The 10446-nt window shown below is 43.5% G+C and overlaps 1 protein-coding gene across 1 annotated transcript in view; it reads left to right on the top strand.

Moving 5' to 3' along the window:
• Window positions 1–1352: 1352 nt before the first annotated feature.
• Window positions 1353–10446, top strand: part of ELMO1 (engulfment and cell motility 1) — a 1507126-nt gene continuing 1498032 nt past the window's right edge. The window contains exon 1 of the mRNA XM_086964835.1: window positions 1353–1456. The gene's annotated coding sequence lies outside the window, so the exon portion shown is untranslated. The remainder of the gene's footprint in view (window positions 1457–10446) is intronic.

Raw genomic sequence — 10446 nt, 5'->3', positions numbered from 1 at the left:
GATATTTTGTTTATCCCTTTTCTTAATTTTGTTCCCTTTCTTGCATTCATGCTTGATTTTCGCTTTATATCGACTTCCTACTAAAAAGCTGGGAACCCCTTAGACAGAGTCTGTCCAATCTTCTTTCTGGTAACTGCTATAGATATGTTGTTTATCCCTTTTCTTTCTTTTGTTCCCTTTGACCCAGTCATGCTTGATTTTAGCTTTATATCTCTATTTCTACTTGTGTAGTTCGGCTGTCCAATGCATGATTTATTAACTTTAGATCTTTCGAGTGACATTATTAAAAAAAATGGTGTGATCTCAATCCGTATTTCATCTATGAATTTATAAATGCTATGATGTGGTGCTGGCTGACATCTTTGCAATGAAAACATACTGGACGAAATTCTGACTGGGGCAATGTAAATAAAAGCAGATACAAATCTGAATTACTACACATTTTCTTCCCCCAAACTAGGAACAATGAACTGCGGAAAGTGTTAGAAAGCAGCAAAAGGAACATTTTAAATTGTGCACTTCTCAAAAAGAAAATGGATGTTTCTATCAATTTTCCATCCATCCGTTCATGTGCAAAGTTGAAATGTGGCAGAAGTCCTGCGTGACAGTTTCGGCCAGGTCTACCTTTTTTCGCCAACAGAACGTTGCATTCTGGGACTTGTAGTTCTGTTTTTTTGCATTCTATGTCTCGGCATGTACACTCCAACCCCAAAATGCTGCTGGCAAGGCCTCTAGCACGACACTGTGTTCCCACGTTGTTCTCCATTACGTGCCAAAACTGCACATCACCCTCACCCACAATAGTGAATACTGTGTGTGGCTGAACTGTGCATAATCCAGTTATCTCATTGCACAGCTCAGTTGATCTAATTTACAGAAAACTGTTCTGCCCTACTGCACTCCCCCTGAACTCTACCCCTGCGCAACAGCCTGTGCTCCCCTCCTGCACACCACCCTCTGCCCCCATAACCCAAACGGGCCAAATCAGTGCATTGGAGCATTGATCCTGAGTGTCTGGTGGTTGACTTGGTGTTTTCTGACTTAGTTTCTTGGAAGATGCGCTAGCACGTGCGCACTTGTGCCTCAAAGCTCGCATAACTGACTTTGTGTGTGTGTGTGTTTACATTCAAGGAAGCTAATTTTCCTTTTATTCTCTTCTTCAGGAGCCTTAAAATTGTCTGAGTTCCGTGCGAACTATTATTCAGTAAATTTGGAAACCAACGTGCAATTGCTGATACCCATCGGTAGAGATAGAAGTGCGGAGACTGAGCTGCACACGGGATGTCAATCAGAGCAGCAGAAAAAAGGAAGACTGTTGCTTTAAGAGGAGGGCCACCCTCTTGCTTATGCATGACTGACATGGGCATAAACACACCCCAGTAGTAGCAGAAGGGACTGCTGCACACTCCCGAGGACCAAATCACGGAAACAACAGGCGGGAGGACCAAGGAAGCAGGTAACTCAAGAGAGGAGGGGTGTGGTGGGAGGCAACCAGCGGACGCTGGTGACACCCGTCAGACCGAGTCAGGCATCAGCGAGGCAGCACCGAGGCGCCCACCCACTGTGCTGCAACTGCTCCATGCGGGCACAGGACCCCAGCACTGGCCCCTCGGCACTAGGCAGCAGTTCAGACAGACGCTGCCAGCGCGACTCGCACAGATGCCCCAGTGCCAGCAGCACGGGGGGCTGGCGAGAGACTCGCGGCCCCAACACTCTTCATGGAGTGGTCCACCGGCTGTTAGAGCACCGCCGAGTGCCACCGTGCATCCCTTGCCGCTTCCAGCCCACACTCATAAGGCAAAGCACAGCAGCAGAGTCCGGCACCAGACAGGCTTCCGCTCCCTCTCTAGCGTGACCGGCACATCGTCAGCCCCCGTTCCTACTGGGCCGCTGAGCAGCCGGTCCCGGCCGGGCTCTGAGCCCCGGAAAAATGGAGGGGGCACGGGGTAGCTGCCCGTCTAGCTTAATTGTCTTAGCCTACGGGCACCAAAGGATGCCAGAGCTGCGCGACTCGGGACCGAAGCGCCTCAGAGACAGTAACGGCGCTTGTTACATTCAGGGGGCAGATGCCGGCTGCAGGGTAGTAAGTGGGTGAAGTCCTCCTAAAAGCCACCGGTTTACCGCCCAGCAGCCTGATGCCTCTTGCGCCCACGGCCTTTGGCAACTGAACTCAATGCTTGCACTATCTAGCACTGATCGAAGTGAAAATTCCCCCTGCGAACTTTTGCGGAGTTGACAAAGTTTGAGACTTGGAGATGTTCTGGAGTTTGAGAACTTTCTGTCACTATTTTTGTAGACTATTTAAACAAAACTTTTTTTGTTTTCTGTTGATGGAGAATTTTAACATAAAAATTAGACTTTGGATGTTGTTGGTTCATTTTATCATTATTGTATTTTTAAATGTGTCTATCCTGATGAGGTTACTTTCTCTTACCTCTAACAATTCACATTTTTATGTCCTGTAACTTCATTTTGGAACAGCCCGCAAGTCCTTAAATGTTCAAGGAGATTCCTTTAGCAATTATATCACATTGCGCAATTTGAATGGTGTTTATACATTAACAAGTGTTTGCTTTTTTACTTGCCACTACATACTGCCCAAATGCGGTTTCTAAGCACTATGATATTTGTGACCGTTACTCCATTTATGCTACTCGATTTACCTCCATGTATAGATGGGAGGCTGGGTTTACTTTGCGGATATTCATACTCATGACCTCCTGAACAACACATTTTGCCTGTGACGAGCTTTCAGCTCACTGAGCCGTCTAGTCACTGACATGAGCGTCAGTGATGGATCTTTAATACATGAAACTGAGATCCTGACTTCCTATTTAAAGGGAATGATCGGATAACAAAAGCATAGGCTACTCCATGGTGGTATTGATTGATTGAGAAAATCGATACCGATGACCTACTGTGCCACACCAGATGGAAGGGAGGACATTATTTGTGGATTAGGTCTTTGCAACATATCATTCATACTATCATGTCAAAACAGTCTAAGAAAAAGGATGCAATTATAGAGCATGTTAAAGTTGGAAGTATTAATATTACGGTTGGATCAGTTGAAGGAAATAACAACATTGATTGTAACAGCCAATTAACATTGATTGTAACAGCCAATTTGTCTGCCTTTAACGTGCAAACACAAGCGTGCTTGGATGCTATTTGCATGCTTTAGCACTCTAATAGCATAACTTTTGGCTTTGCCAATGCTATGTGTCTTGAGAATGATAAGAATTTCCAGAGCCAAAGATAAATTACATTTTGCCATTTGGTTAACCTCTATGCACTAGCAAACCTTTTTAGGCCACTTGTTGCAAGTTCATACTTTGCTTGGCGGTGCCAGTAAGTGCCCGCCTGCAGTGTGGCCTAAATATGGCACCACCCCTGAATTGTTCTGTGCAGACTAAATGCTGTGCAGACTCTACCCTCCCTAAAGGAAAAACTGCACATGCATCAGATGTGTTTGGCTACAGTAGCCTTCTCTGAGGCCCGCACAAACAGTCCATAGCATGAAGTGAGAAAGCAGTACTCCTCGTGGTGCAGTCACAGGCTGATCTATGTTTTAAAAACATTGTTAACATTAGCAATTGCAGACATCTCCATTGTTGAGCTAGACCTACAACAAGCATTGGCAAAGCCAAAAAAGTCTTTTTTTACTTTCATTGGGTAAATAAAACATGTAAAGACAGGCATACACAGATATGGTGACGGTGGTGGTGGTGGTGATGGAGGTAGTAGTAGTGGTGGTGGTGGTGGTAATGGCATTGATGGTTTCAGTGTTCAAGGTAGTGGTGCTAGTAATAGTCGTGGTAATGATGTTGCCATTAATGATGGTGGTCGAAAAGGCAGTGATGGTAACTGCTTATATTTGATTTCTGCCAAGAGCATTTAAAAATGTCTTCTGCCATGAAAAATACAAAATTGTTTTATTTCTGTACACAACGCATGCTTGAGATAAAATATTGAATATGTATTTAGAAACTAGGCCCATATGCATTGCAGTGCAAGTCTTGCATACACTTGTGCTGTCGGGCCACACTTAAACTCTTCAGTTGTACACAGTGTAATTGCAAACATTATAAAGATGACTATTTTTGCTTTCCTAAAATAATCATAAGATTCCAGCCACCTTCCTCTCACTTTGGGTCAACGGTAGAAAGATGTAAGAATGTGTGCTGAAAATATCTATTTTTGAAATGGTAACCATATTTGTTGATTTTATTTTCTTAATTTTAGATAACCGCTAAGGGAACAGGTGATACTGGTGCTACGATTTTCTGAGTTTTTTTTGTGGTTTTCAAATTCTTTTTATGTATCTAATCAATCTATGTTTAATCGCATCACATAATCTGTATATTAATATGAAGTGTGCCTAATGTATGGTAATTTAATCTGCTAATAACATTCTGTTATATTTTAGTGCCATATTGGGTACAAATTCACATCCACATTCATGCTCTATACCATCTGTAATTCAGCACTCTTGACTTTAATTTCTGTTATGGGCAACTTAAGTGGGCAATATATGGTCATTGAGATGATCTTTCTTAGATATTTTCCTTCACTGGCTGTATTTTAAGTTAAACATACAGTTAAGCATTTGTTGTCATAACCTCAACCTGCCACCTTCCTAATTTATCCTCACTTTCTTTCAATTAAACTCATGATGGTTTAATAGTGGTGCATCCAAGATATGTCCAGGGATCTAGATTTGTGCGAGGTTATCTGAATGACAAACTACTATGTAAAAGTGTTCCATTTAATTAAGAGCCTAATTATGAGCCTGGCAGTCCGAGGACCACAAGACTGGGGGGCGGGTGGGGGCGCATGTGACCGCCACAACCACTAGGGAACCACCACTCCCTGGCGGAGGCACGGCGGTCAGGGGCTCAGCAATATGCTGGTGGTGCCCCTGCGGCACTGCCATGCATATTACCAGTTTCAGGACTGCCAGCGGTATCATGGAGGTCTTTATTCTATGAGAAGGCTGGCGGTCTTGAAACAAAGGGGGCTCTACAGCAGGGATCCCTGTTGCACCTGGGGATGCATGCAGGGGACACAATATGTGCCTGCTGTGTGCATGCACCCTAGTCCTATACACCATGGACTTCACAGTCCATGCGGTGCAGAAACTGTTTTCGGCTTTCCCATTGCAGTGGCCTTTTTCAAAGGCACCATCATGGGAACGCCCAAAAAAGTCTACCAGACACGAGGAAACTCGTAATCTGGTGGGCGGTGCGCACACCTATGTGTATGGTGGAGCGGGCGGCCAGCGTGGCGGTCCCCTCCTGCACCGCCAAACTCGTAATCAGGCCATAAGTGTATCTAATTGTTTTTTATTAGGATATCGGTAAAATCTGGAATGGTGCTGGCCTCCTGGACCTATGCTGCAGTTTTTAGTAATCCTGCAATGCTAACAATGGTGCTGATCTTAATACTGTCTGCGGGCAGGCTTTTATTGTCTCTTGTCAGTGAATCAGTGGCAAACCTATTTCTATAATTACCAAACCCATCCATAGGCTTCATTCACCAACTTTGTTTGTCAACAGCTATCTAAAAAAGAAATTGTAAACTGCATAATTGATAGCTGCAGGCTATGCCAGTGTCTGTACTCTGATGTTCTTCTCTGGCTTTTCAAACAGTGAAATAGCCCGGATTTATTTCTTGTGATTTCAGTTTTGTGAGCTTATGTTGTCCCGACTTCCACAACCATCAAAAGAGCTCCCTTTGCTGCCTTTTCACGATAATTCCATGGAATCAGTGGCGGTTCCTCCACTAAGATGGAGGCGCGTCACCCCACTGCTTTTGAGAAGTGTCACTAATGGGAAAAATAAAATAACTAGTTTATTATCATTTTATTATTTTCTTTGTTGCAGCAGCTTTATGGGCAGGACGGGGCGGGGCTACTCTGCTGACAGAGCAGGGAAGGGGAGGAGTGGTTTGTACTCCCTAAAGTGTGCATGAATGTTTGGCCGGCCCTCTGGGTCCGGCCAAACATTCATGCGTACTTTCCATGTTCTCCATGCCCAGCCTTCCATTCTCTGGCTAAGCGCCGATCCACGGCGCTAAGACCAATCAAAACGCTACAGCGTTTTGATTGGCTATCCGGAGGCTGGGAGCGGGGCTCATCCTGCTTCCTGCCCTGGAAAAAAGACAGGTAGTAGGAAGTGACGGCAGGCAGCAGACAGGTAAGTGCATACAAATTATTCCCCCCCCCATGCCCCACCTCTCACCTCCTTCAAATACTGGCCGCCACTTCGTTGAATCCCCTACTTCCACAGTAACATTGCCTCAGGTAGTTGAGTGATGTGAGCAGACAAAGGAGGAGCAGTGTTAAGGAGTGTAGCTTTCAAGCCTCATCTGCACTGTTCTAGGGAGTATTTCATAAGAATATCTCACAGAAATACTAGCACTCTTTGGTGTCAGAGGTGACCTCAGTCTACCACCGGATCTCTCCACATTAAAAGCAATCAAGTGGACAACTGTAGAAGATGGATGAAACCAATGCAAAAACATATCAATGCAGGAGAGCATGATAGGAAGACTGAGTGTCGGTACATCATTGGTGTTCAGCAGAGCAAGTGCAAGAAAATTCTCCACGAATGCTGCTTGACGATGATAAACTATTTGCATGAGCTACTCCATATGTTTGAGTAGTACTGTATTCTCAAGTGCATTGCTACTCCTTTGAGAATGCGTTCATCTCATAGCCTCACAGACTGGAGAAGATTGACTATCAATGTCTTACTGGTTCAGCCATTGTGAGCATGCGCACTGGTCGTGTGGTAATGTATTCGTATTTGCAATGCGGCACAGCAAGTGACAAATAGAACCCTTTCAGAAAATAATGCCTTAGGTGAAGAAGACGTACGTTAGCAGGAACCAGTGCAACCCAAGCAAGGTACAGCGTAACATGACCTATATCAGTTGCAGCTCACTGACCTCGGTTTGGGCCTGAATGGCGGGCTCGGCTATGCTAGTGGAAAGATACAGGACAGTACTAATTGAATCTGAGAGTCATTGATTTTGGCTATGCTGTTTGCTGGAAAGTGCTTTCTGCCTTCTGTCCTAAGAAGAGGGATCCAGAGTTTCATGTCTAAGCTCCTACCACTCAGTTCCCAGGAACACCGTTAGCATGCGCAGCAGTGTCAATGGTGATCCAAAAAAGAATATGGCCGCGACAAGCCGGTTGGTCTAAACAGTTATGTTTTGCAAGCTCCAGTTAAGCCATGTAGGAACAAGGAAGTGGAATAGAGTTAGATGGGTTGCTTTCTAAATCTATGCATTGAGCTGCACAGAGCATTCGCTGCCAGGTTGTAGGTTGGTGGCCGCCCAGAGCTGGTCTTGTGTGTCTGGGCGACCCACAAAGCACCGCATCTAGGGAGATTTACTAGTACCGTGGTATGTGATGCCTGGGGCGCGAAATGTCCTCTGAAATCTTTGCTATTAGGTTCTTACTTTGTTCTACAGCCCATTTTATTTTCTACTCCGTTTAAAGAATGCAAATGAAAATGCATCCCTTTGGCTCTCACAGGCGTTTTACACGTCATGTAAAAATGCCAGGAAGCTGCAGAGTGCAAGCATGGGTGAATCTCTTCAAGACCGTAAAAGAGGCATGAGTGGGAAAAATACAGATGAGAGATGTAAAGGAAAATCCACCGCAATAGCCTTCAAAACAGGCATAGATATCACACTTGTCTGTGTTAAGGTGCTAATTTGAAGAGCTGTAATTTACAAAGATAAAATTGGTTAGAATGGGAAAAATACCTTTAGACCTAGAATGGCCTTCAAAATGTATAATTATCTTATGGTTTCTTTGGGTGTATTCCACGGTGGGCTTTGTGAAAATACCATAAAGCAGATTTTTTTTTTCGACAGCTTCATCTCTGTTATAAGATTCTTACAAGTCCAGGAGATTTGCTGTTAAGGGCATGCCTACATTTGTTTTTTTACATATTGTAAAAAATGCTGCTTCTAAAGTAATTAAATGGAATGACTTTAGAGCATGAGTGTTCACAAACATTTTCCCAAGGGCTGCAAAGTTTGGTCTGTGATGTGGCAGGGGGCCGCATCGATGCCAGCAGCGTGGCAGTCTGGGGGAGGTGAGGGTGGCCAATCAGTAAGGTGGGTGTAGAGGAAGCAAAGCATATACATCTAGTGGCTGAATTGGACAATGTGAAACCTGAAAACCTGGGCTTCACTTTACCAAACTGTGTGATCCTAGGCAATTATTTTATTTCATTTTCACGGCTTTTTCTTGTATTACCACACATAAGAGTATCTCGAATACATGACATACATGATGTGCGCTGTACAAAACCTTCTCCGGTCTTTAATGTAATATGCTATAATGTTGTTCATGTGTAATAGCAACCCAGACCACTCAAAAGGTGCACATAACAACTGACTGCCTCTTAATTCACTGTTGGCATTGTTGTCAGTGTGGGCGGGTAGAATGAATGTTTCTAAATTCATATTTGAAAACTCATTAAAAAAAGACTTCTCAATGCACTGATTTAATCTGATATACTATTGTGAAATGGTTCTGCGTGTTATTGAAATACACTTTTTGAGTTTTTGAAAAGACCTTCTCATATTTTTACACTTTTTCTGCATGATGGCTTTAAAAATTAAGGTGTTCCTAGAGTAAAGTGGTGCAGGACACCCGATCTACTTCCTTTACCTTTAAATAAATGCTTGCTCCTTCATTTAACATCTTTTTAATGTTAGTGCTGAGTCAAGTGAATAGCAGCCCAGGACTGCTGCTGTTCAGGGGGCTACATGCAAAGGTCAGGAGGGCTTCACTTTGAGTATAACTGCTTTAGAGCATGGGTACTCACAAACGTTTTCCAAGAGGCCACAAAGTTTGGGCTGCGTAACCGAGGGCTGCATTGATGTCAGCAGGGTGGCGGTAAAGGGTTGGGTGTGGGTTTGCGCTAAGGTGGGGTGGGTGTTACGGGAAGCAAGGGATCTATATCTAGTGTATGAATTGCGCAGTGTGAAACCAAAAACTTGGGTTTCATCCCGACTTCCCCTTTTAACCAAATTGTGTGATCCTAGGCAATTGTTTTATTTCACTTGCCCTCCTTTGTCTTACATTTCTCATATAGGATGACCTCTAAATACATGACTTGAGGATGTGTACTGTACAAAACCTTCTCTTGTGTTTGATTTAATAAACTATAATATTCTTCATATATAATAGAGACCCATTCCACCCAAAGAGTGCACATAACAATTGACTTGCCTCTAAATTTACTATTGGCATTGTTGTCAGGGTGGGAGGGGGAGAAGGAGTGTTTCTAAGTTCATGTTTGAAAACTATCACCTTAAAAAAATATATATTTCTCAATGCACTGCTATAATTTAATGTATGCTTAAACAGAGTGTATCATACTTTTACACTTTTGCTGCAAGATGTCATTAAAAATGAAGATGTTTTTAAATTGGAGTGGTTCAGGACACCCTAGTTACTTCCTTTCTTCAATTTCAGTTAACCTTCAACTAAATGCTTGCCTGTTTATTTAACATATTTTAAATGTTAGTGCTTAGTCGAGTAAACAGCAACCCAGTGCTACTGTTCATTAAGGAGGACAAATGTAAAGGTCAAAAGGGCTGCATGCGGCCCCCGGGCCATACTTTGAGTATCGCTGCTTTAGAAGATGATCGCATTAAATGGCTTGGAAGGTGTAGTGGATGATTCAGAAAAACTATCTGTAGGAGAAGTGTTAGTTGTTAAAAAAGCAATATATAGAGGACTGTGGAATAGATTGCATGTAAGTGGAGGGACATGTGAACAAAGAAGGGGATGAGAGGGTGAAGTTGCCTAAAAGTAGGCTGGGAGTGATTCCAGAAAGCAGGCTATCAGTCTCTGAAGGAGGTACAGGAGACTTGGACACAAGCCGAGTGGCATTAGTCAGCTTTGTGAGGGATCAGAGAGCCTTAGAGGCAGGTTGCAAAATGTCCAGTGGTAAGTCAGATGGCTTGGGAGGTAAATGCTAAACACAGTCTAGATTCAAATCGGTATACAACGTTTACAACAAAGTTTTTACCACGCACTACCACTACAGCGCAGGCATTACCACGCATACCATTACAACGCATTGCGCTGGGGGGCGCTCTAGGATAGGGAATACGTATAATTTTATATCCAACACCTTCCCTAGTGTCCACGGGGACTGGAGTTGGAATATAAAATTATACTTACCACTATCCAGCACCTCTAAGCGCTATGCGTTGTAACGGTATGCGTTGTAAATAGCGCGTTGTAATGGTATGCCTGGTAAAAGTATGCGTTGTAACGTCATACATCCATTCAAATCTATTCCTAAGCATATGAGGACAATCCAATGAGACCGATAATATGCAGAGCATTAAATATAAGTCAAAGAACGTCATCAGTTGATAGCTCTTTGTCTTTATATTAATTTCTTAAGG

This window comes from Lissotriton vulgaris, chromosome 4_1 (genome assembly GCF_964263255.1).
Source record: "Lissotriton vulgaris chromosome 4_1, aLisVul1.2, whole genome shotgun sequence".
In the NCBI taxonomy this organism is placed as follows: Eukaryota; Metazoa; Chordata; class Amphibia; order Caudata; family Salamandridae; genus Lissotriton; species Lissotriton vulgaris.
The sequence above is the reverse complement of the archived record's forward strand: the minus strand, read 5'-3'. Positions and strand labels throughout refer to the sequence as shown.